We start from the raw sequence: 24,379 nt of genomic DNA on the forward strand, positions 1-24,379 counted from the left end.
GTTGCAACCTTTTAAAGGCATTTGGACAGGTGTGAGATTAGGAAAGGTTTAGCAAGATATGGACTAAACTCAGGCAAATGGAAGTAGTTTATTTTGGGATACTTGGAAAATATGGACAAGTTGGACCAAAAGGTCTGTTTCTGTGCTCTATGACTCGAAAAATTTGCTCAAACGTCCATCGAGAGATGAACTATTCATAGAGTCAATAAATCAAACTGCTGTGTGATGCAGGAAATCAATTTGACTCACACTGTAGCTTCCCTCCATCCACTCAAATTTCCTTTCGTTCCTTTCTTTAAAAGGGAAAAAGGAACTCACTGTCTGAGGGATGCCAGTACTATCAGAATGCATTGGATCACACAATTTTGATAACCGCAAGACATATGAAAGCATCTGACATTTTCACATGTCCAATTTTTTTCATGTATCATTTCCTTTTTGATAGCAATGTAATATTCAAAAACACATTGATAATAAATTAGCAGCTACTGTACTGGATCACTTGAACTAGTTAATGCTGTATTCTCTAAAATTAAGAGGAAAAGGAACCAATCAAAATAAAACTATTTAAAAATTCCTTTAACATGTTATAAGCAGCTAATGAGTCATTTAATTAATGTAAACATCAAAAAAGTTAATTAATGCACAGATGGATGGCACAATACTGGAGGGGATTGAAATAATTAAATTTAAGATACAGCTGATTTTCAGGCTAGATCCTAAACACACAATCGTTATCAATGAACACACATTTTTGAGGAAAGATAGCTTGTAGACATGGAAAGGAGGTAACAAGTGAGGGAGTTAGTGACATGCTGGGAATTTTACTGTTTTCTTAAGAAAAGTCATCCTCCTAAAATATCCTCATTCAAATACCTGTCCAGTGTCATCCAGCTGGGCAGGACTGCTCGTGTGCAGTACTTCTTATGAAATTGCAATCAGAGAATAACATCCAATGGTTGCCTCTCAAACCCCCCAAGGATCTATCTTTACTCCCAACTATTTCTCATCCCCACCCCCCTCTCATTTATCTCTCCACCCCACAGGCTTCTTGCCTCTCTTCCTAATGAAGGGCTTTTGCCCAAAACGTTGATTTTCCTGCTTCTCGGATGCTGCCTGACCTGCTGTGCTTTTCCAGCACCATTCTAATCCATTTTTTTTCAGGATAAAAGCAAATTACTGTGGATGCTGGAATCTAAAACCAAAAGAGAAAATGCTGGAAAATCTCAGTGGGTCTGGCAGCATCTGTAAGGAGAGAAAAGAGCTGACGTTTCAAGTCTAACTGACCTTTTGTCAAAGCTTTGACAAAGGGTTAGTTAGACTCGAAACGTCAGGTCTTTTCTCTCCTTACAGATGCTGCCAGACCTGCTGAGATTTTCCAGCATTTTCTCTCGGTTACATTTTTTTCAGTGCCTGCTCAGACTCGAATCCATAGCTATTCCTCTCCCAGGCAACAGTCTGAGATCACATAAAATCAGTTCACAACTTTGGTTAACATTTGATACTGAGATGAGCTTCAGGCATCATTTTCATGTCATCTCTAATACCATCCATTTCCACCCTTACAACATCACTCAATTCATCCCTCTCTCACTTCAGCAACTATTAAAACCCTAATTCACACCTTCATTATCTCTGAACCTGAATATTCCAGTGCACTGCTGGTTGTTCTTTAATATTGAATCCTCTGTAAGCTTGAGGTTACCCAACAAAATCATTAAAATGGCTGTGATTTAATTGGAGCACCACCATCATCTGCCCCCAACCCAGCCCCAATCACTTCCTTTCTAACATGCATCATGCAGAGCAACACTGCAGACCAAATCCAATTGCGAATGCTAATGGTCTGGTGGAGCTAAAGGTATCCACCAGTAAAAAGACATTAGGGAGGATTTTACTGGTAGGCAGTAGATGTCCAATGACGATATATCAGATTTTGCAATCATTACTCCTCTCGAGCAGACTATACCTTCAGTATATAGTGGACGCACAGGTTAATATTAAGATGTTGAAATCACAAATCTGTTACTTAATACACCTTCATAGGCAGCCTGATGATCACCACCCTCCCCCAAACCCCTGAACCAATAATCTGAAAGAAATATTAGAGTAAGTGCAAATTTCAATTTTCTGTGCTCACACCACAATTAGTCACTTCTTCAAAAATTACATCCTGTTCATTCAAACATAGTTGGATTTTTAATTGCAATGTGATTAATACAATTTGCTAAACAACACCAGTTGCTCTGAAAAAAATGATTTTTAAGTTCTAGAGTATTTTTAACTGTTTAATTTGTAGATTTTTTTAAGCTACAGATATGACATTCTCACCAAAGACATCACTAGATCTCTCAACAAGATTTTTCCATTGATAATGGTGAGGGTCCTTGGTTCATTCTAAATGTAACTGTTAATTTTTTTTGTTCCCACTCACCATTTGACACTCCTAGACTTTTAATTGCAATGCGATTAATGGCATTTACTGAATGACAGTTTGCATTGAAAAATAACTTAAAATTATAGAGTATTTTAACTGTTTATTCAGTAGATTTTGTAAACTATATTTACTCAAAACTATTTTTAAAATGCCTTTTCCAGAATATTTTAGCTTGACCTTCACTCCACATATTTGTCCCAACATTTAATCCGTTCAACTTCGTCATTTGAAAGTGATTTTATTTTAATGCCTTTTGCTTCTTGTTTGAGTGACTTATTTTAATCTGGTTGACTGCCTGATGGCATCAATCCATCTCCACATTGGAATTCCCCACTAAAGGACTTCACAATAAGTTAGAGAAACATAGCACAGTCAGAGATGAAATTCTCACTGCCATCTCGCAACAAGATTTCTTCATTGACAATGATGAGGGTCCTTAGTTCCTTGCTGACCACAAACACTGGACTGGTCATTTCTTCGAAAGAAAAAAAATAGGGAAACTGCTTCTGACATACTGCAGTTGAAACCATTAGCAGATGAACAGTCAACCCATTCATTTGGTATTCCTGCCAGTTATTGTTACTGGAAGCTTTAACAAATTTGAAATAAAATGTTAAAGTGGTGAACTACAAAAGCTATTTAAAAGATTAATCACCAATAATGACAAAAGTAATTCCTGCATTTATGCAATGCACGGAATAATCTAATAGAGTGGGTCTAGCATCTGGACAATGGTATAAACTATTCCAGTATTCATTCCTTGGCTTCTTGCATGATCTAAATCTTTGTGTCATTAGGCTGCTTGGATTATCACACTCTCTAAGCAATAACTTACAGAACAATAAACATTGTTTATCATTGCAGCATGACAGCACAGTTTAAATGAGTCAGAGGTATGGAATTATTTAAAGCTTTTGAATAAGTTTGATTATGTGATGTCACGACTAGCATTGACAGAGTTGAACAATAAGGATGACCCTGTTTGGAGATGAGAGGTCTACATTTCTTTTTAAACTCCACAGAAAAATCAAAATGAAGCATCTATATTTTGAAAGTACAATGCCATTGCACATTCTTGACTTAATAGCTTGCTGGTTTGAAAGTAGAACTGTTTACATTTCTTGCACAACCTGAAATATAAATCACTGTATAAGTTGTGTTGAGATCGTTGTTTGCAGTATCTCTAGAAACAGAGAGCTCAGTGACCATGTCAGCAAAGGTTTCTGATCACTTTAAAGATACTCTGTCATTACTTCTAAAATTCAGGCTGAAATCTAATTAATCCGTGTTTCTGTTGGAAAGGTGGACAGCGGGTCTTTTGTCCTCCAGACTTTAATGATGACAAGTCAATGTCAAATTGTTAACTGGGATAATCCACATTCCAGACATTGTTCCATAGCAGCATGAAGTCCAGTGCACCAGTGAAATAAGTCTGCTTGTGTAAAGGTAAAAAAGCCAAATGAAAAGGTCATTCATTAGTGAAATCCTGCAGATTCTGGAATCATACAAAAGAATTAGAAGCAGGAGTAGGCCATTTGGCCCTTCAAGCCTTATCGGCCATTCAATAAGTTCATGGCTGATCATTTCATGGATTCAGGTCCAGTTACCCACCCTCTCTCCATAACTCTTAATTCCTTTACTGTTCAAAAAAGTATCTTAGCTTTAAAAATATTCAATGAGAATGCCTTAGCTCCTTCACTGGGCAAGGAATTCCATAGATTCACAACCCTCTGGGTGAAGAAGTTCCTTCTCAATTCAGTCCTAAATCTGCTCCCTCTAATCTTGAGGCCACACCCTCTTGTCCGAGTTTCACCTGCCAATGGAAACATCCTCTCTACTTCTATCTTATTTATTCTCGTCATAATTTTATATGGGTCTTTTTAAGATCCCCCGCATTTTTCAAAATTGCAAAGAATATAACCCCAGTCTCCTCAGTCTCCCCTCATAAGCCAACCCTTTCAACTCTAGAATCAACCTGGTGAACCTCCTCTGCATCCCCTCGAGCACCAGCACTTTCTTTCTCAAGTAAGGAGACCATAACTGCACAGTACTCTAGGTGAGGCCTCACCAGCACCCTGTACAGCTGCAACTTAACCTCCCTGTTTTTAAATTCAATCCCTTTAGCAATGAAGAACAAAATTCCATTTGTCGTTTTAATTACCTGTTGCACCTGCAGGCCAATCTTCTGACATTCATGAACAAGGACACCCAGATCCCTCTGCACAGCAGCATGCTGGAATTTTTTTACCATTCAAGTGAAAGTCCTTTTTACTGTTATTCCTACCAAAATGAATGACTTCACATTTATTAACATTGTATTCCATCTGCCAGACCTTTGCCCATTCACTTCAACTATCTATATCCCTCTGTAAAGTTTCACAGTCTTTTGCACACTTTGCCTTACCACTCATATTAGTGTCATCCGCAAACTTTGACACATTAAACACGATTCCCAACTCCAAATTATCTATGAAAATTGAGAATAATTGCGGTCCCAAAACTGATCCCTGAGGCACACCACCAGTCACCAATCGCTAACCAGAAAGGCACTGATTTATTCCCACTCTTTGCTTCCATTTAGTTAACCAATCCTATATGCATGCTAATACATTACTCATAACATCATGCATCTTTATCTTATGCAGCAGCCTTTTGTGTCGCACTTTGGCAAATACCTTTTTGAAATCTAGATACACCACATCTACTGGGTCCCCATTGACTACCATGCTTGTAATGCTGAAATAAAGACAAATAAATGCTGAAAATACTCGACAGGTCAGGCAGTATCTGCAGAGAGAAAAAGAGTTTAGTTCAATTTCTTCAGTTTCTTCAGCAGAGGACTCATATTTGATTCAAAACATTAGCTTTTTTTTATCTTGTGCCTTAAGCAATTCACTACCTATGTATTGAGATATCAGTCTGGCATATCTCACAACTGTGGGTGTCTGCACATGTTCTATCTTTCACCTTTGTTTGTTCATTATCTCAAAGTAAACTCTTCCAATCATCTCAAAATTTAATACTGTTTTATTTACATCTGTACATTACATGTTGTCAACACAGCTCTCTAATGTAGTGTGCACATGACTATTCTAAGTCTGATGCCTTCTCTCTTACTTAGCAGTTTAACTGCCCTCTGGGCAATTAGGGATGGTCAATAAATGCTGCCTTGACCATTAAAGCTCAAATCTTGTGAATGAAATAAAAAACACTCATGCCATCATTTACATCACCACATTTGATATGAATATTATTATACACACTATTTCTGCTTTCGTAGATGCCACTGGATCTGTTAAGTATTTCTAGCATTTTCTGTTTTTATTAGTCTAACATTTCCTTTATATAAACAGTAGATAGAAAATTAAATCTTCTCATTTCGACTAGAAAATCACTTAACTCTAACCCAATGGAAGTAGGATCTATCTTATTTTTCAAATCTGCACTTGTTGAACTTCAAGCCTGTTTTGAATCTTAGAACAGTCAACAGTATACCTTTTGTCTATTTCAGGTAAATTTTGTAAACATTTCTGTTGAACCAGTCATTGGGAAGGATAAAAGATGTAATGTAATTTGTCCTTGAGGTTCCTGCATAATAATCTTCTGATAATCTATAAGTGGATGTAAGAATTTTTCATGGTTAGAAATGAAAGAGTTCAGTGGGTGAGTTTTAACTAATGTTCCAGCATTACGGGAGCATTGTTAGATCATTGTAAATAAAATCCTCTGTTCCTGCTGCAAATAATTTATAATGAAGATGCCTTTTGTCTGTTCCACTAATGCACAATGAGAGTGGTGACTTCTATTGTACAGAAGTGATGAGTGGCACTTAACAGCATGGTGAAAATACAGCAAAGCTTGAAAGCATACAAATGTATAATCAAAAGGTAACAATGCAATGAAAGAAGAACTCCAGTAGAAATCTGATTTGGTCTCTTTTCTTGAAGTGTCTTTCAGATTAATCTTAGTTACCATATGCATTTGTACATGCGTATGTATGAGTGGGTTCCTTGGTCCATAACCATCTTTACACTGCATAATTCATTCATTAAGTATCTTTCTTCTTTCATGGGATGTGTGTGTTACCGGCAAGGGCCGCTTTTGTCACCCATCCAAAATTGCCCTTGAACTGAATGACTTGCTAGGCCATTTCAGGAGGGTATTTAAGACTCAAACACAGCGCTGCGGGTCTGCAGTCACATGAGTCACATCAAACCAGGTGAGGGTGACAGATTCCCTGCCCTGAAAGGACGTGAGTAAACTAGGTGGGTTTTGATAGCTAATTTCGTAACATCATTGAGTCATGAAAAACATAGTGGCAAGGAAAGACCACTAATACTGTGTAACAAAACCAGAAATGCATTTAAAAAGATTGGCCTGGATATTCTGATGGCCAGAGAGACATTGGAGTGGTTTGCCTATGGATTCCCAGATTCAGTAGACTCCAATGGAATTTCCTGGAAAATTGGAGATTTGTGGGACATTTCCCCTATGTCTGAAATTCTCTGAACAAAACATGTAATGTCGCAAATTCAGAGTTACTCAGAAAGTTGCATGATTAAAAACATAGCCTAATTCCTGAGTAACTATTAACGTTAACTCTCCAAATTAATATCTCTACCCAACTTCAACCCCAGACCCAAAGAAACCCCTCAATCAGACCCTCAGCCACACAACACAAACCTTCCCATCCCTCCTCAGGACCCGGCACACACCCATTGCTGGTGTGAAGGACCCAGACCTGACAATCCATCCATGTCAGCATCTCCATCTCTGACTAGCCAAGCCACATCAACCCCACTGGACCCAACACTGCCCCAATGGCTCCAATCTCTGCTCTCACAGCTCAACAAGCTACTCAACCTTTACTCACCCTGATATTCCCCCACCTCCTCAAGAACTGACTGCTATCCGCACACAAATCCTGTTGTATGATCCCCTCCTCAAACTACCCAACTCTATAACCCCATTGGCCCAGACATCCCCAAATTCCAACTAACTAAGCAGTCCATTACTTACCTGGCACCATACCCACCTGGCACCAGTGTTCCCTCTAAATTTTCCTTCTAGCTGAGATCCAATTGCCACAAAAACTTCAAAATGTAAGTCAATGCCATGATCGGTGTGCCAATGCCAGTCACCCTTTAACTGGCTATCGGCACACTCATCTGCGTAGCTTAGAGAGAACATTGCCTGGCACCTGGCATCCTATCCACCTGTTACCCTACTTACTTGGCAATTTAACCAACTGGCACCATTGCTCTCTACCACTGGCACCTTACATGCCTGGCATCCTAACACATTATCTGCCACTCTAGCCACATACTTATCTTACATACTTTTTCACTGCAGCTGTCATAGTACCTGGACATTTAAATCTCAGAACACAACATCTGACTGCTGTATAAGGGGGCATGGCTTGAATTCTCCTGACTCTCCTGTATGACGAATGAACTATAATCGATTTCAACTTCACTGCTGAAGCAGCTGGGATTAGAATTATTGCCTAGAAACATCAACACTAACATTAAATAAAAGAGTAGATTGGTAATTCAACTATAATAGGCCCTTTCAGAACATCCAGACCAGGACTTCATATCATGATGATTAGAGCAATTCTTACCAAAATCTCATCTCAAATTCAACTTAATGGAATTCACCTGCATAGTGCAATATACAATCCTTTAAATATGAAATTCTGTATTAGAATATTTTATTCTTTCCATAAGTGATTGACAGAAAAACTGAAATTTAACACTTTATGTATTTTGCAGCAAAACAGTGTTGAATTGAATTAACGAGTAACATGAATGATAGAGGGTTTAGATAATAATATAAATGTCAACAGGTCTACAGTAGCAGCTAAGTACAGAATAATATTCTTAATGTACTCATGAGAATCCTGTGACAGTACTAATCATATAGTAATGGCAATACAATGACCTCTCCGTTTTCAGCTTGTGTCACTTTAGTTCATCTTAACGGTTATTGGCACAATTCTTCATTCGAAACCATAGTACATAACATGGATTGATAATATCATAAAATGAAATCTATTTCTTCTCAAAGGTTACTCTGTTGGTTTGTTGTATTACCTTAACCCCATATTACATTGCAGCCTTACTTTGAAATTCCAACCATTGACATGTACATGATTGGTAGCATCAGACGTTGGGGACTGTTATTAAGACCATTTCTCTTTACCTCTGGGATCAAGGTTTGAGTTCATATCTAACTGCTGCAGGATCTATGCTGCTGGCTGTAATGACCCGAAATAAAATGAAACTGGATTGTATAACCTTCATTTCTCAAGTTAGCAAATTCTTGGAACTGAACTAACACTAATGATCTCCTGAGCAAAGCCACACATGGGAAATGGTGTCCAGGCATATAAATGGTTTTGCAAATTGATTGCTTGTTACAGAAATCACTTGTTTTGATCAGAAAGAGAATAGGGTAATGTCTATAACAGGCAGCAATTGAAGCATTGCACCATCTACCTTCTTCTGCTCTCCATTTTTTTTCTATATTTGAGAGACAGTTCAGTAAAAGACTCAGCTAAATAAAACAAAAGTCTCTCTTTGGATAAAAAGGCTGAATTACTTTGTTGGAAAAACTGAAGAATATATTTACTGTGCATAGTCCATTAATAGACAGATACAAATTATAAATAAACTTACTTTATAAAGCTTTCCCTGACCCCCATGTTAATACTTAAACATTTAAAAGCATTTGAAATTGAACTAGACTCATCTAGCCCATCAGCTAACTCCCCACAGCTCATATAAATTTATCAGAACTATAGACCCCTCTCCATTTTAATGAACTAGCTCCCAAACCGAGTTCTCCTGGCAATGGATTAACATCTCTGTGATTGCTGGTGAGGAATTCATGGGCCTGAGACGTCTGATTTTCCAGCTATTAATTGACATGAACAGATCAGCAAATTCTGTGAACCAATAATCTTAAGGCCAGCATTTCTTATTAGGAGAGCAAGCCGTATAATTGCTTCCTAATTCCCATGTGAATCAATCTCGTCTATTAATATCCCAAAAAGTCTCAAAATACTTTAATAAACCAGATCAGCATGTATTAAAGAGAATAGCTGACCTAGAATTTACTGTATTTTCTCATATTGCCCATCTCTCCTTCTGGTTTTCAGATGCTCCTTAAAAATGACACTTTTCTAGCTAAACCTTTAGTCATCTGCCCTAATCTCTCCTTGTGAGACTTAACAGCAAAAAACCTGCTAATCGATTTCCATGACTAAAGGCTCCAAGGCCAGATCCAAAAACCTCAAAGAATACCTTTCAAAGAGATTAGCAGCAGGTGATCAGGAAGCAGAAGTGTTTGTTAGTGCCAGGAAATGTTTGATGTTCTCACAGGGCCAACTATCTTCAAAAGGACATTTCTTGCCCATGAACCCACCAACCTTTCATACTGCTAATGCACCACACCTCCATCACCCATTCCCAGTCTTGCGCATTCATGCCTAATATCCAGACGTCTCACCTCAACCTCACAATCCTGCCACTGATAGCAGTCTCACATTCACTGACTGCTGCTTCCACATATCTTCAGCTATTCAGTTATGGTGGGTACACCACCCAAACATTACACAACCTGCGTCCTGAAATTCTGCCTCCTCCTTACAGGATAAAGCTTGCCCACATTAGAAGGGAGCATACTGAACCGGGGATGCATGCCTTTGTTATTTCCTGAAAACATTCCCTTCTAATTTAAACATTCAGGTACACAAGAACTGGTACCTGCCCAGCCACAAGAGGAAGAGAGAGAACAATGACGCAGTACAATTGAGGAAGCAGCAACATTTTCTTCGATGCTTGGAGCTATAAGTTCAGCTCTGGCCACTGCACAGACTTCATAGGATCGTGTGGGGCTAGAATGGCCCATTGAGAGTCAGTGGGCAGGAGTGAGCACCCACAAGATCTGGAGAAAGCAGAGAGTGTGTTCCAGCTCACCAGAGGGTGAGGTTGCTGAATGGCTCTGCTACAGAGGGGAATAAATTCTGCAAACCTGGCAAATGAGACTGGCCCCACTCCTTTTGTATACCATACTTCAAGTTAGAGCTCCAGTACGATCAGGGTAGCACGGTGGTTCAGTGGTTAGCACTGCTGCCTCACAGGACCTGGTTCGGTTCCAGCCTCAGGCAACTGTTTGTGTGGAGTTTGCATGTTCTCCCTGTGTCTGCGTGGGTTTGCTCCAGTTCCCTTCCACAGTCCAAAGATGTGCAGATGAGGTGAACTGACTATGCTAAATTGCCCATAGTGTTCAGGGATGTGTCAATTAGGTGTATTAGTCAGGGGAAATGCAGTGAAATGGGGAACAGGAATGGGTCAATGTGGACTTGTTGGGCCAAGTAGTCTGTTTCCACACTGTAGGGGCACTATGATTCTTCTATGATCAGATCATTTGCTTCCAAGCATTACATTTAAAAACAAAACTGTGGAAGATGAAGTCAGTGGGACAATATAGGAGGAAATGTAGGTAAAGGTTGCACACCGAGATGCTTGGTACATTCTCAGGTGATCTCTCGTTGTCGAGGAGTAGCCCTGGTTCTATCCTGACAGAGGGCAACATGTTAAAGCTTGGATTCTCTCCATTCACTGGAGAAGAGATGGCCAACATCCTGATCACACTCAGACCTGGCTGTGACGCTGACTGTCTCTGGCAGACAACCTCCAACTTCGCAGAGCTACTGGGAGTTTAGAGCGAGGCTGCACGGTCCACGCTTGCTGCCATTTAGGTTCCAAATGCTGCTGTCCCTGTTGCAGATTTCAATGCTCAAAGCCAACAGACCAGCTTTAATGGCAGTCCAGCACGTGTTCTTCAACAGGATAATAGGATTGGTATCATGAGGAGGCTGCCAGTGGCTTTTTGGAAGAGAATCCTGCTGTCCTCTCCCAGGCTATCAAGGCACCTCCACCCCCACCCCCCTCCCCTCCCCTCCCCTCTAGTGCACAAGTGTTGTGCAGAATTCTCTCAGTCAGACAGCACAGTGTTGCCCAGGCAGAGGAGGTGCAGTCTGATAACAAACCATCAAGGACACCTACAGTCTTGCCTGGTAAATGTCAGCAGTTTTCCATCAGTTGTGTTGCAGCAATAGACCAAGGACTACACAGGACTATACACCAAGGAAGGACACTTGCAAGATGGGCTCTAAAGCAATGCACAAAAGCAAATAGTTTGTTTTTGTTTGTAAAAGTGAATGTGTGTTTAGATGAAGACACTTAGCAGCACTGTCCTTGCCCAGGTCAAAGGCTCCTGTTGGTTGTGAAGTGAGTGGTACAGTTCTCTAACCACCTCCTTGATCAGACTGGCATTGTTTCTGTCTTAGCTAGACAGACACAGAGGAACTGCATACCTCTTTCAGGCTATAGAGGACAAAATCCTTGCCCCTCCCTGAATGACAGACATCCAAAGATAAGCCACACTACTTCCATAAACATCTCCACAAACAGGTCAAAAGTATCTCCGCTACAAGTTGGGTGGTCATCCCTTTGAGTAAAGCTGGCTCAGGTTTCTTGGGTAGTTGAACACAGGTTCAGCAGACATTAATTACGATAGTCCATTTCCATTATGATCATACCAATGCCCATAATTTAACTTGCACCCTTTAATTTTAATTTTGGAGGCTCTCATGGATTAAACATGAGTTTTAAAAATACAGATACTGACCTAAATTGTCTGCTGTGATCATCTGACTAGGTTGAACAAAGTTCATGAACCTATCAGTAAACGAGAATTGGTCTGATCTGAAGTTAACAAGGGCTCTAATCACCTATATGATTTATCTTTCTGTAAACTGCACACTGAGATAAGAAAGGCCTTTTCATTGCTCAGTAGTGTCCCTACCCCTGGACAAAAGGTCACGGGTTCAAATCCCACCTGCTTTACAAGTGAGTAATGACATCTTTGAACAGGTTGGTTAGCAAAATAGATTGTCTCTTTTAAAAAAAAATGTAAAGTTCAAAATATGACTATGACTCTAATGAGTAGACTCGGAAATATACAAATAAATTTTTATGAACAGCTGCTTCAGAGCAAAACAGAAACAAGAGAAAATGGATTTGTGAACAAAAACTGGAAATCAGTCTCAAGATCAGGAACTAGCCAGTGGAAAGCAATTTGCAACAACAGCAGCGATTCACAGACTCCAGAACATCTACAGCTTCACCATTGCAGAAGCATCAAGACAAGTAGCTAAACAATTAGACTCAGGACTTTACATTCTCACCAAGAAACTGTAAACTCCAACTGCCTTTACTGTCTTCCAATTACCTGTACCAGATACCCTTTTTTCCCCACTTTCTTTTCTATAAGTAAGTTCATGACCTGTAGCTCTAGGTGTGTTTGCTATTGTCTTTTTTACTTTTGGGGTTAATAAATCTCAACTCTTTCTCACACAACTTTAGAATTGGCTGTCCTTCATTTTTGAGGAGAAAGTGAGGACTGCAGATGCTGGAGATCAGAGCTGAAAATGTGTTGCTGGAAAAGCGCAGCAGGTCAGGCAGCATCCAAGGAACAGGAGAATCGACGTTTCGGGCATAATTCCTGAAGAAGGGCTTATGCCCGAAACATCGATTCTCCTGTTCCTTGGATGCTGCCTGACCTGCTGCGCTTTTCCAGCAACACATTTTCAGCTCTGTCCTTCATTTTTGATCTGGTTAACTAAGATTAACTAAAAAATATTGTGACTGATAGAAAGGGATTAAACAAGAGGGGATCCATGACCCTTGCTCACCTGCTTATAACTGTTTTCAGGTTGCCTGCATTGACCAAATTTAAATGGCTGATTTTCTTCACCATCTGTCCTCTCCTCATTTGACTAGTAAACGAATGACTGACTTGTACAATCACACAGACCAAAATGTGTGTGGACTGTATCAGAGAAGGCTGTAGCATTTCCTGAACCATTCTCTGCCTATAGGGCTTCTTTGGTGGTACTCCGTGACGCGGGAGTCCGTGCTCTACGGTCTGTTTCCCGGGACGCACACCGAGACGAACATCAACTGTGCCTGGAGGATCATCAACTCGATGAAGGACGCTCTCTGGGTGGTCCGAAACCTGCTGATCTTCCAGCTGAAGGAGTTAACCCCGACTGAGTGTTGCAGACTGGCACATTCCGTGGTCCAGGACTACGTGTTGAGGGACGCACTGAACCTTGGGGCAGCTGCCGCCAAGGCGCGGTGGGGAAAGACCACTGTGTAACATCTGCCTGCCTAACGAAGAACAGGGGGCCCATGCAGTCATTTAGGCTCTGCTGACGCCTCAGCTAATCATATGGGCATATGATTGAAAAATGTACAGACCTGTATAAAAATGATAAATTCTGATCTCTGTATGTACATGTTTACATATGTATGGCATGACCAATTGCACAGACCATCAAATTATTTTATGAATAAAGTATATTTTTGAAATAAAAAAAATTAAGAAACTTACTTTGCGTCTTTAATGAATTTACTTTTACATTATCCACCCTGTTAAGTATGATCAAAAGCTGATTATACATCTGTACAGAATGATCTCGTGTATTTTCTGCATTCAACTCTGATTCTTCACTTGATCTCTGTCTTGTGAGTGTTGAATCACTCACTGGAAAAAAACACTGTTGATTTCTAAATTGGCAATTTAATGGAAATAGAGATCAAATGACAAAATGGAGTGAAAGGCACATAAGACTATAAGAATTGCCGCTTTTTACTACTCAACTAACGATTATCTTTGGGATTTTATCTTTAGACATTAACCTGATACTTCCAGCAGTCATCTTAATCTAACTGTGTTGTGCTTAGTGGTAACCCAAACACAATCGGAACAGAGAGGTTTAAAAAAGACTTTCTATCAGAAACCTTGAGTTAATCTAAAATCTCTCAAACACACAAATGAGCCTAAAACACCCGCAGTGCCCTCTGGACCAGACTGGATGCTTGACAATTCAATGATAAATTGTTCAAGTCATTCTAATTACTTGCAGCTGAAAATATTTGAAGGCTAATTAACATTAATCACATATGGAACTTACCTAGTTACACAGTAACAATGCAATTCCACTTCACACTTTTGAAATTCATCTAAGTCATTTACTTAGGGAAATATATTCTGGGCAATGTTTGGGCACAGTTATGTTTGAGATTTTGGCCTAGAGTAATGAAAATGCATTCACACAGGATGGAAGCTCAAGTTATGCCCTATATTTATTGTTAAGGCACTCACTTGAAAGGGGTTTGTTATATTGAACTGTTCATTACCATGAAAGAGCAAACACATGTGAATAATTGGATAGCTCTTTCAGAGAAGTGACACAGGAGCAGTGCAGCTATTTGACCTCCTTCTTTTCATTTTCAATCTATAATTCTGATAGTTTGAAGTTGAGGGGAAAGAAAAACACCAATAGGAGGAATGTTCCATCCTACACTGTTCATGTCCACTTGCGACATTCACAACAATTTCCGTATCTTGAAATTGTCTCAAGACCATAAGATGTAAGAGCAGAAGTAGGCCATTTAGCCCATTGAGTTTGCTCCTCCATTCAAAGATATCATTGCTGATATGGCTCAGTGATTAGCACTACTGCCTCACAGCGCCAGGGACCCGACTTTGATTCTAGCCTCAGGTGACTGTCTGTGTGGAGTTTACACAGTATCCCGTGTCTGCATGGGTTTCCTCCAGTTGCTCCCACAGTTCAAAGATGTGCAGGTTAGGTGGATTGGCCTTGCTAAAATTGTCCAGGAATATGCAAACTAGGTAGATTAGCCATGGGAAATGGAGGGTTAGAGGGATAGGGTAGGTGGATGGGTCTGGGTGGGATGCTCTTCGGAGGGTTGGTGTAGATGCGATGGGCTGAATAGCCTGCTTCCACACTGTATGGATTCTATGATATCCTCACCTCCATTTTCCTACATTTTGCCGATAACTCTTGATTCCATTACTGACTAAAAATCATCTATCTGCCTTGAATATACTTATTGACCCAGGCTCAGTAGACTTCTGTGTAAATAATTCTACATATTCACTACCCTCTGAGAGTACAAACTTTGCAACTGACTGTCCAAAACTTCCTTCTGGCTTGTTAGAAGCTTCACAGTGAACCCACATCATGTTACTGTTGCGTAGTGGATAGCCAAACTAAGTTCTATCCCATCACGCAAACAGTAATGCGACAAATAAATTTCAGTTCTGCAGTGATGTCAGTTATTTAGGCTGAAGGCCCACTGGCAGATTATATCAAAGTCCACATTCCTTTTGTTGTTCACAATATGCAGACTGTGTACCTAAACTATCTGCAACTGCAAAATTCACAACAGAGTGTCAAACAATCAGAATGGCTCTGGAATCAGACAGCATTTGCTAAATAATCTTGAGTTATGAGGAATAATGTCAACAACCAATTTAGGATTGCAAGTCTGGCTCACCGGTATGTGTTGGAAGCGACAGATACCAATACAGAGGACCTCACTCTTTGCAAACAGAAAGAACATCTGCACTTTTTCAACTCAATAAAATAGGAGACAGTCATTTGCTATTCATTTCTCAGAGCAATGCCCTGAGCAATCAGAGTCAACTTCCTTAGTTTAAACTTTAAACAAAGTCTGGAAGTTAACTGTCAATCATCATTAATGGTACATTTTCCATAGCAACACATCTACCAATCAGAGTCGACTTGCCAACCAACCAGCACTCTTCTCTCATGCAGTGAAGCAGTTGTTTTCCACTTGAATTGGTATTCTTGTGAAATGTCCAAATGAGTGCAAGATTAAAAGCTTTGATCTGTTGTGTCTTTTGCAGCAATACTCAAGTTCTGAATTATCAAATAACTAGATAAAAACATTTTTAATATATGTTATAATTCTAACAGTAATATAGAAGATTAATATGCAACCACTTTCATAGTTATTATAGAAGAGTACATTTCAAACAATATTAAGTACTATAAGGATTAATTAATTAACACATAAATATTATAGAGTTGCAACCCACAATTTTCCTGCAACAAAGGCATATGCAATAGCAATATCATCAAATACAACACTGGGACTGAAGCAACTATCTTGAAACTCAGTGAACGAGCACAGAAAGAGGGCATTCATCCCTTTGTTTGTGGTGCCATATCTCTGAAACAGTGATCCTGTTGGTCATATTCCTTTGCTCCTCCTGCATAATGGACAAGTAATAAACTATCATGGATCACATCGTATATAAATGGCATTGATGTCTTGAAACCTTCCAGAAATGAAGGTCGTGGAGCATAAAAGGAAACCCATTGGTTATTGGAGTAGTTGGTCACCATTTTGAAATGTGAAAAAGACCAGAAAGCCAGTAATACAAATTAAAGCAATTGGACACATTTTATTAAATGAATTAATTCTATCTTTAAGTAAAAACAACATATTTTTTTAAACTGCCAAATTAATCACCTCTGGCATCCAACATAAAGAGCACAATTGCTTATTTGCAGTTGAAATATTTTATCCAATGAGATTTGTGGCTCAGAGTGATTTTCCTCACACCACCTTTCACATTTCACCTCATTAATTATGCAGTTAGGCTCTTGGATGTCTCTGTTGGGAAATCACATGGCCAAAGAGGTGGGAATATTTGCCACTCTACGGACCTTCAAGACCTCATGCCTCTGATGCCAGATTTAATGGCATCTGCACACCAGTTCAGATAGTGCAAGCCAGGAATTGGCCCAAACAGTGTGGTGCTCAACTGTTGTTGATGAATCGCATGTTGAAGAGCAAGGTGTCCAAATCACCAAATACAACAACCCTGGACACAAATTGTAGCCCAGGACAGTGTCCCAACTTAAAAAAAAACTGAACACCGAGCAATGTAGAAAGAATGTCAATGCTCCACAATTGTAAGCACCACCATCTCTTTGCAAACTCTCACTTATGGGACCTGCATTCATTCTAAATTTGTCGCTGTTCATGCATCTCACCAAGACTCACAAACACAACTCTCAGTATTGTGTGCATCATATCCATTCAATAGTTCTTACACACCACACCTTTCCAAACTATTAACCCTTTCAACCTTCTGCACTTCCTACTCACTAAATGCGTACAGTACCATATTTCACACTCTTCTTTAGCTAGAATGTGTATATCACCCCTCTTCTTCATGAACACAGAGGCAAAATACACACGTAGAATCTTTTATGCATGCATACCACAAAGGCTGATTTACATGTTGGAAATTTGCACCATCTAAAACCTCAGTGAAGGATGCAAGGATTGTAGGTAGCATGGAAATAAGGCAAATCACCAAGACTCACAAACACAACTCTCAGTATTGTGTGCATCATATCCATTCAATAGCTCTTACACACCACACCTTTCCAAACTATTAACCCTTCCAACCTTCTGCACTTCCTACTCACTAAATGCGTACACTACCATATTTCACACTTAATAATAACATCACACAATTTGATGATAAATCCACACACAAAAAAAAGGCAGAGTTGTGTGCATATTTCCACTCTCACAACTATCTATCTATTCCATTTGGAGTGAACATGATCCTTGAATGGTTTATTGATGAATACATCCAAATGTTCAATCACAAATATTAGACTGCCTGATGTAACTGCAAATTGGATGTTATTGCTTTACAGTGTTATCGACTAGGCCAGACCCCCCTCAAATATATCCAAAAAAAAAAGCCTAGACCCTAATTTTGCTAGTTGTTTTAAGCAGGTGTAACACAGATATTCCAGGAGGGATGCAGTTGGTCAAACCACTTAGTTTTAAACAAGACTGAATTTATTTACAAGATTACCAAATGAAACACAAACAAGAGGACAGAATACAGAATAACCTAACCTATCCAAAAATGCAACAGATTATACCAATTTTGTGATGCTGTTCCCAATACTTGCAACAATCCCATAAACATCCCTTGGCACAAAAGGTAAAATCAAACATAGGGTCTTACAGGAGACAGAGAGAAAGAGAGAGAGAGAGAGAGAGAGAGAAAGAGAAAATCAAACCAGAGAAAAGCTGAACTGGAATAACTGGCCATTCCCCTTTCATTGTACAAGTGTTTTTTTTAACTTGAAGGCCTTTTGTCCCAGGCAATATCTGTTAGCTATAATCAAATTGTCGCTAAACTCATCTAAGCCAGACTTTTCAGAATTGCTGCTTCTACAACCTCTCTGAGAAAAAAAACAAGGACAGCAAAACCTTGTTATAGGAGCTGCATCATAACAGCAGACACCTCTTAATGTCATTGATTATATAGGATCGCATTCATAACCTGTGTTCTTTTATCAGGTCATTGAACAGCTGTTCCACACAGTATTAGTCCAAAACCTTAGTCCATCCTCATCCATTGTCATAGATGTGCACAAGACCCCCTGAAGGGAACTTGATTTTTGGCATTGTTTCACATTTAAAAATGACCATAAGTTTTACTTTCATTCCATCAGCCATGCAAGTGAATACCATTGTGAACGTTGTCTTCTCGTGTTCTGTAGCTTTTTACTGGAGCTGCTTTTGGAAACTTCCACATCACTGTTCATTTGCTGAACATATCGAAATTCACAGGATGTTTCATCCCTGTTGCTGATGTGACATGATGTGTGTATCTTTTTGCTGCTATCTGATGACGATGTATTAGAAATTGGTAATAAGGACATTGAGGTCTTTTGGTCATCACTTGGTCTTCAGCAACAACATTAAACATTTTCATTCCATAAAGCAATGACAAATACCAGCTGTCACTCTAAAACCTTTACTGGGTTTAAAAATTGGTTTGCCCATTTAAATGTGTATGTACACATTATATTTCTGTTGATGATATAACAATTGTCATCACTTTTGAGGATCCATTCTGATGTATGCATCTCAAGATCGTGCCAATGGCTGGTCCCTGTTTCTCATGATTTATTAATCTTGGACAACTTTAGGTCAGATTCCTTCTTCCATTCTTGCAACAGTCTTTCAATAACACCAAATTCTCTCATGGCAACACAGTTATTTGACATATCGGCAAATGGTATGTAATGTTTCAGTGAGGGTAATGTGCTATTCCCAGAGGTACTACAAAAGTTAAAGTTTTTATAAAAGTAAGCAAAATCCCCCAATTTGCCTGCCTTTCAATCCCAAGTTGAGAGAAAGTGCAGACCAAGTTTTGGTACTTAACACGAATATTATTGATCACAAATAAACAGATTGGAGATAAAAATAAACACTTATGATCCTTTGATATATATTGCTTAAAACGCGAACCCCTGATAAAACTTCCCCGACAGACATGTACAGACAAACACAGAAAAACATGGGTCATAATAGAAGATAAAGACTGGGACGGCCACTTTTTACAGGGTTCAATGAAATGATCATTTTGAATTGTCAGGACATCCCACTCTTCGTTCCTCCTTCTCCAGTAACATCACTTTCTTGCACAAAATACATGATGACGGATTCACACATTGGTTAAAAGCCACCACTTATAGAAACTGGTGAAGTGAAATAAACTGGCTTGCTTCAAGCTTGAGGTGTTTCTTTTACTTCAGAGAGACACATCCAGAAACTGTTCAGCTGCCTGGGTGCCAATCACATAGTTGTTGGCACGCAGAAGGACTTAGTTTTCAACAACTGTTCAACACCCCACAGACCAATCATCTACTTGCTTCTCCCTTAATGTGTGCCCCCAGGCCCCAGCTCATCTGTAGTAACCTCCCCCAGTGTTTGAGCAAATAGCAGTGTAAACAATGCATCCAATGAGTGTCAAGGAATTTGATCATTAGAAATGTATTACACTATTCTTAATTTTTCAAACAATCATTTCTCTATTTTAGTCCACAATCAAAACTACAGTAAAAATTAATCAATACGGTCTTTACAGTTATGAATTTTAACTTCAAATGAACTTCAAATTACATTCCTTTTGCTAGGTGACCCATGTCTGTTTGTCATTTCCAATGTAAGGTCTTCTCTGTGTGATCATGTCTTAAACTCTCACAAGTGTTCTCGACATCATCTTTACTTCATGCACTGACTTATAGGGTGAATAAAACATGCATTTCTAGGGTGAAAAATCGAAACCGACTCCAAAAATGAGTATAGTATTTCTTAGTAGAGAATGGAATCGACTTATTTGCCAAGTATAGGACTGAACATGATTTTGGCATTGAAAAAGCAGTCTAATATCTTATACAACAGGTCAACTCATATACTGGAATATGTGGTAATACTGTAACATTCAACTGGAAGGTTCTAATCTTATTTAAATTATCTTGAAAGATATCGTACAGAGTTTTATTTATAGATAATCATACCCAATGCTTCAAGTTTTTAAAGTAATTATAAGTGATGCTATGGAATTGAGAAAGCTGCATTCTTATCGAGTACAAAGAGCCCTTTCATAAAGACACCAAGCAAACCAACAAAAGAACTGTCATCTGAGTCAATTCAGTGTTTGAAAGCAGTAACTGTACAAAACACTGCAGCAATGAATATAATAGAGGGTTTTCAAAGAGGGCTATTAAACCTCATTGTAGCTAAGCAATCTGAAATGTAGAATTTCACATTTAGAATATTAAACTGTTACTGTACCTGTTATACAGAGGTTAAAGCCTCCAACATGTTCAAACTTCTCTTCAAAAGACTCAACTGCTGTGTTTTAAACTGAAGAAGCTGGCTGTGACAGCTGTTGGCTGTACTGTGAACTCGATATTATGCCGTATGAAAGAACTGGCTGCCCTGTACATTCATATACTCCAAGAAGGATTGTTAAAATGCACAAGTGCTACGTCAACTGCTCAAATGCGTGACTGAATTTAATGAAAGGAGCAGCAGAGCTGACAGAATACTTTACCTCACTGAGGTAAATTAAATCTGTGTTCAGATTGGCTTAGTATAACAATACAGGATTGGTGTCAAAGTGAGCTATTTTGGAAAGAAGAATATCAGCCCTCTGCACGTTAATACTGATTGGTGAGGCTCCTAACCATGAATTGCATTAACTGAGCATTCATACAGATAAATAAGCACATATTTGTATGTAGCTCACATACGTCCTCTAATACAGACATAATTTAACAAAAAAGACTATGAATGATCTTATGGGGATATCTGAATATATGCAAAACCTAGGCTGTACTTATCCATTTTGATAAGTAAATTCAAAATCTTCTTTATACAGTCAATTTTTTTTGTAGTATTATGAGCTAGTTCATTCAGTTACAGGAACAGTCTTGATGTGTTAAGACAGCTTACTTCAATTTTGATTTTTCACATCACAAATATATAAATAACTATATGGGGCATGTGATACTATATCTGGTAACCCTCCAGGCTCCTGCAGCCTTTTCTCTCCTCCTCTTTGCAGGATCACAATAAATCTTATATTTGAGGATAATAGAGAAAGGCTTTAATGAAGAAAAAGAACATTTGTGATTTAATTTTCTCATTTTTGGTGAAAATTACATCAGTAAGTTCCAAATCTAGCTCTGTCGATAATCACTGATCGCTTTTGCATATGGAGCTTTCTTAAGGGTGAAATTATTTAAATCTTATATGTTATGTGGTATCTTGTTCTCATTCCATTGTGCTCACCTTGTACAAACCAATTAAATTGCAACTGAGTAGTGTCTCTAGTCATTACTACAGTTCTGACCAGTGTTGAAACAAAAGCAGACGTACTATCCACAAATTAAATCCTCATGAGAATTCAAACTACTGAAAATCCCTGGGAAAAAATTAGAGCATAATCCATCGGAAAGTTGCATCTCTTTCCACATTCTCATCTCCTGTCAGCCAAAAGTAATCACAAGTTAGAATGATGTGAAAAACTCATGAGAGTTTGCTTAAGTTTTAAAGTTTTTGCCCTCTTGTTACTTTCAACTTGCTTTCATCCCCTGCCAAAGCTGAAAATGTTATCCATGCCATTGTCACCTCCAGTCACAACTAATCCCAAGCAGACTTACATTCTCCACCTGCCATAAGCTTAAACTCATCCAAATCTGTAATCTACCCTGTACCAACGCACACATTAGCCCTGTCCTTGTTGACCTATGGAGACATTGAGGTCTGCAGATACTGGAGATCAGAGTTGAGAGTATGTTGCTGGATTCCTGATGAAGGGCTCTGGCCTGAAACGTGCATTTTCCTGCTCCTCAGATGCTTGTTGACCTATGATAGCTCCTGGCTCTCAACATTTCAAATCCAAAATTATGATCTTCATGGCATCTTTTGACTCTGTCTTTGAAATCACCACCATCCTCAAAGGCCTTTCAGAACTTTCAGGCACGGTGGCACAGTGGTTAGCACTGCTGCATCACAGCGCCAGAGACCTGGGTTCAATTCCCGACTCAGGCGACAGACTGTGTGGAGTTTGCACATTCTCCCCGTGTCTGCGTGGGTTTCCTCCGGGTGTTCCGGTTTCCTCCCACAGTCCAAAGATGTGCACGTCAGGTGAATTGGCCATGCTAAATTGCCCGTAGGTAAAGGGGTAAATGTAGGGGTATGGGTGGGTTACGCTTCCGCGGGTCGGTGTGGACTTGTTGGGCCGAAGGGCCTGTTTCCACACTGTAAGTAATCTAATCTAATCTAAAAAAAACTCTGTGCTGGGCCCCAGCTATGCCTGTCTCTTTGTCGGCTACGTAGAACAGTCCATCTTCCGTAGTTACACCGGCACCACTCCCCACCTCTTCCTCTGCTACATTGATGACTGCATTGGCGCCACCTCGTGCTCCCGCGAGGAGGTTGAGCAGTTCATCAACTTCACCAACACATTCCACCCCGACCTTAAATTCACTTGGACCATCTCTGACACCTCCCTCCAGTTCCACCACAGAACACACCAGATGGCCTCCTTCTTTAGAGACCACAATTTCCCTTCCCATGTGGTTGAAGATGCCCTCCAACGCATCTCATCCATGTCCCGCACCTCCACCCTCAAACCCCACCCCCTCCAACTGCAAAAAGGACTGAACCCCCCTGGTCCTCACCTTCCACCCTACCAACCTTCGCATAAACCACATCATCGGCTGACATTTCCACCACCTCCAAACGGACCCCACCACCAGGGATATATTTCCCTCTCCACCCCTTTCCACATTCCGCAAAGACCATTCCCTCTGTGACTACCTGGCCAGGTTCACGCCCCCCAACACCCACCCTCCCCTCCTGGCACCTTCCCCTGCCACCACAGGAATCACAAAACCTGTGCCCACACTTCCCCCCTCACCTCCATCCAAGGCCCCAAAGGAGCCTTCCACATCCATCAAAGTTTTACCTGCACATCCACCAATGTCATTTATTGTATCCGTTGCTCCCGATGCGGTCTCCTCTACACTGGGGAGACTGGATGCCTTCTCACAGAGCGCTTGAGGAAACATCTCCGGGACACCCGCACCAATCATCCCACTGCCCTGTGGTCTAACATTTCACCTCCCCCTCCCACTCTGCCGAGGACATGCAGGTCCTGGGCCTCCTCCACCGCCACTCCCTCACCATCCGCGCCTGGAGGAATAACGCTTCGTCTTCATCCTCGGAATACTTCAACCCCAGACCATCAATGTGGACTTCACCAGTTTCCTCATTTCCCCTCCCCTCACCTTACCCCAGTTCCAACCTTCCAGCTCAGCACCATCATCATGACCTGTCCTACCTTCCAATCTTCCTTCCCACCTATCCACTCCACCCTCCTCTCTGACCTATCACATTCATCCCCACCTCCATCCGCCTATTGTACTCTTGCCTACCTTCTCCCCAGACCCACCCCCTCCCATTTATCTCTCCACCCCGGAGGCTCCCTACCTTCATTCCTGATGAAGGGCTTTTGCCTGAAACGTTGATTTTCCTGCCCCTCAGATACTGCCTGACCTGCTGTGCTTTTCCTGCACCACTCTAATCTAGACTCTGATCTTAGCATCTGCAGTCCTCACTTTTGCCTAGTTTCTCT

General features: G+C 40.1%; 1 protein-coding gene across 2 annotated transcripts in view; it reads right to left on the bottom strand.

The window, feature by feature from the left end:
• Positions 1–21,163, bottom strand: part of sphkap (SPHK1 interactor, AKAP domain containing) — a 401,197-nt gene extending 380,034 nt beyond the window's left edge. Inside the window, exon 1 of one of the 2 annotated variants that reach the window (XM_043702455.2) lies at positions 21,028–21,163. The gene's annotated coding sequence lies outside the window, so the exon portion shown is untranslated. The remainder of the gene's footprint in view (positions 1–21,027) is intronic. The other variant, XM_043702458.2, reaches the window with a different exon arrangement.
• Positions 21,164–24,379: the final 3,216 nt, after the last annotated feature.

Source organism: Chiloscyllium plagiosum, unplaced genomic scaffold (assembly GCF_037043375.1).
Source record: "Chiloscyllium plagiosum isolate Xiang-an unplaced genomic scaffold, Cpla_swu_hap1 HiC_scaffold_13, whole genome shotgun sequence".
Taxonomy (NCBI): domain Eukaryota; kingdom Metazoa; phylum Chordata; class Chondrichthyes; order Orectolobiformes; family Hemiscylliidae; genus Chiloscyllium; species Chiloscyllium plagiosum.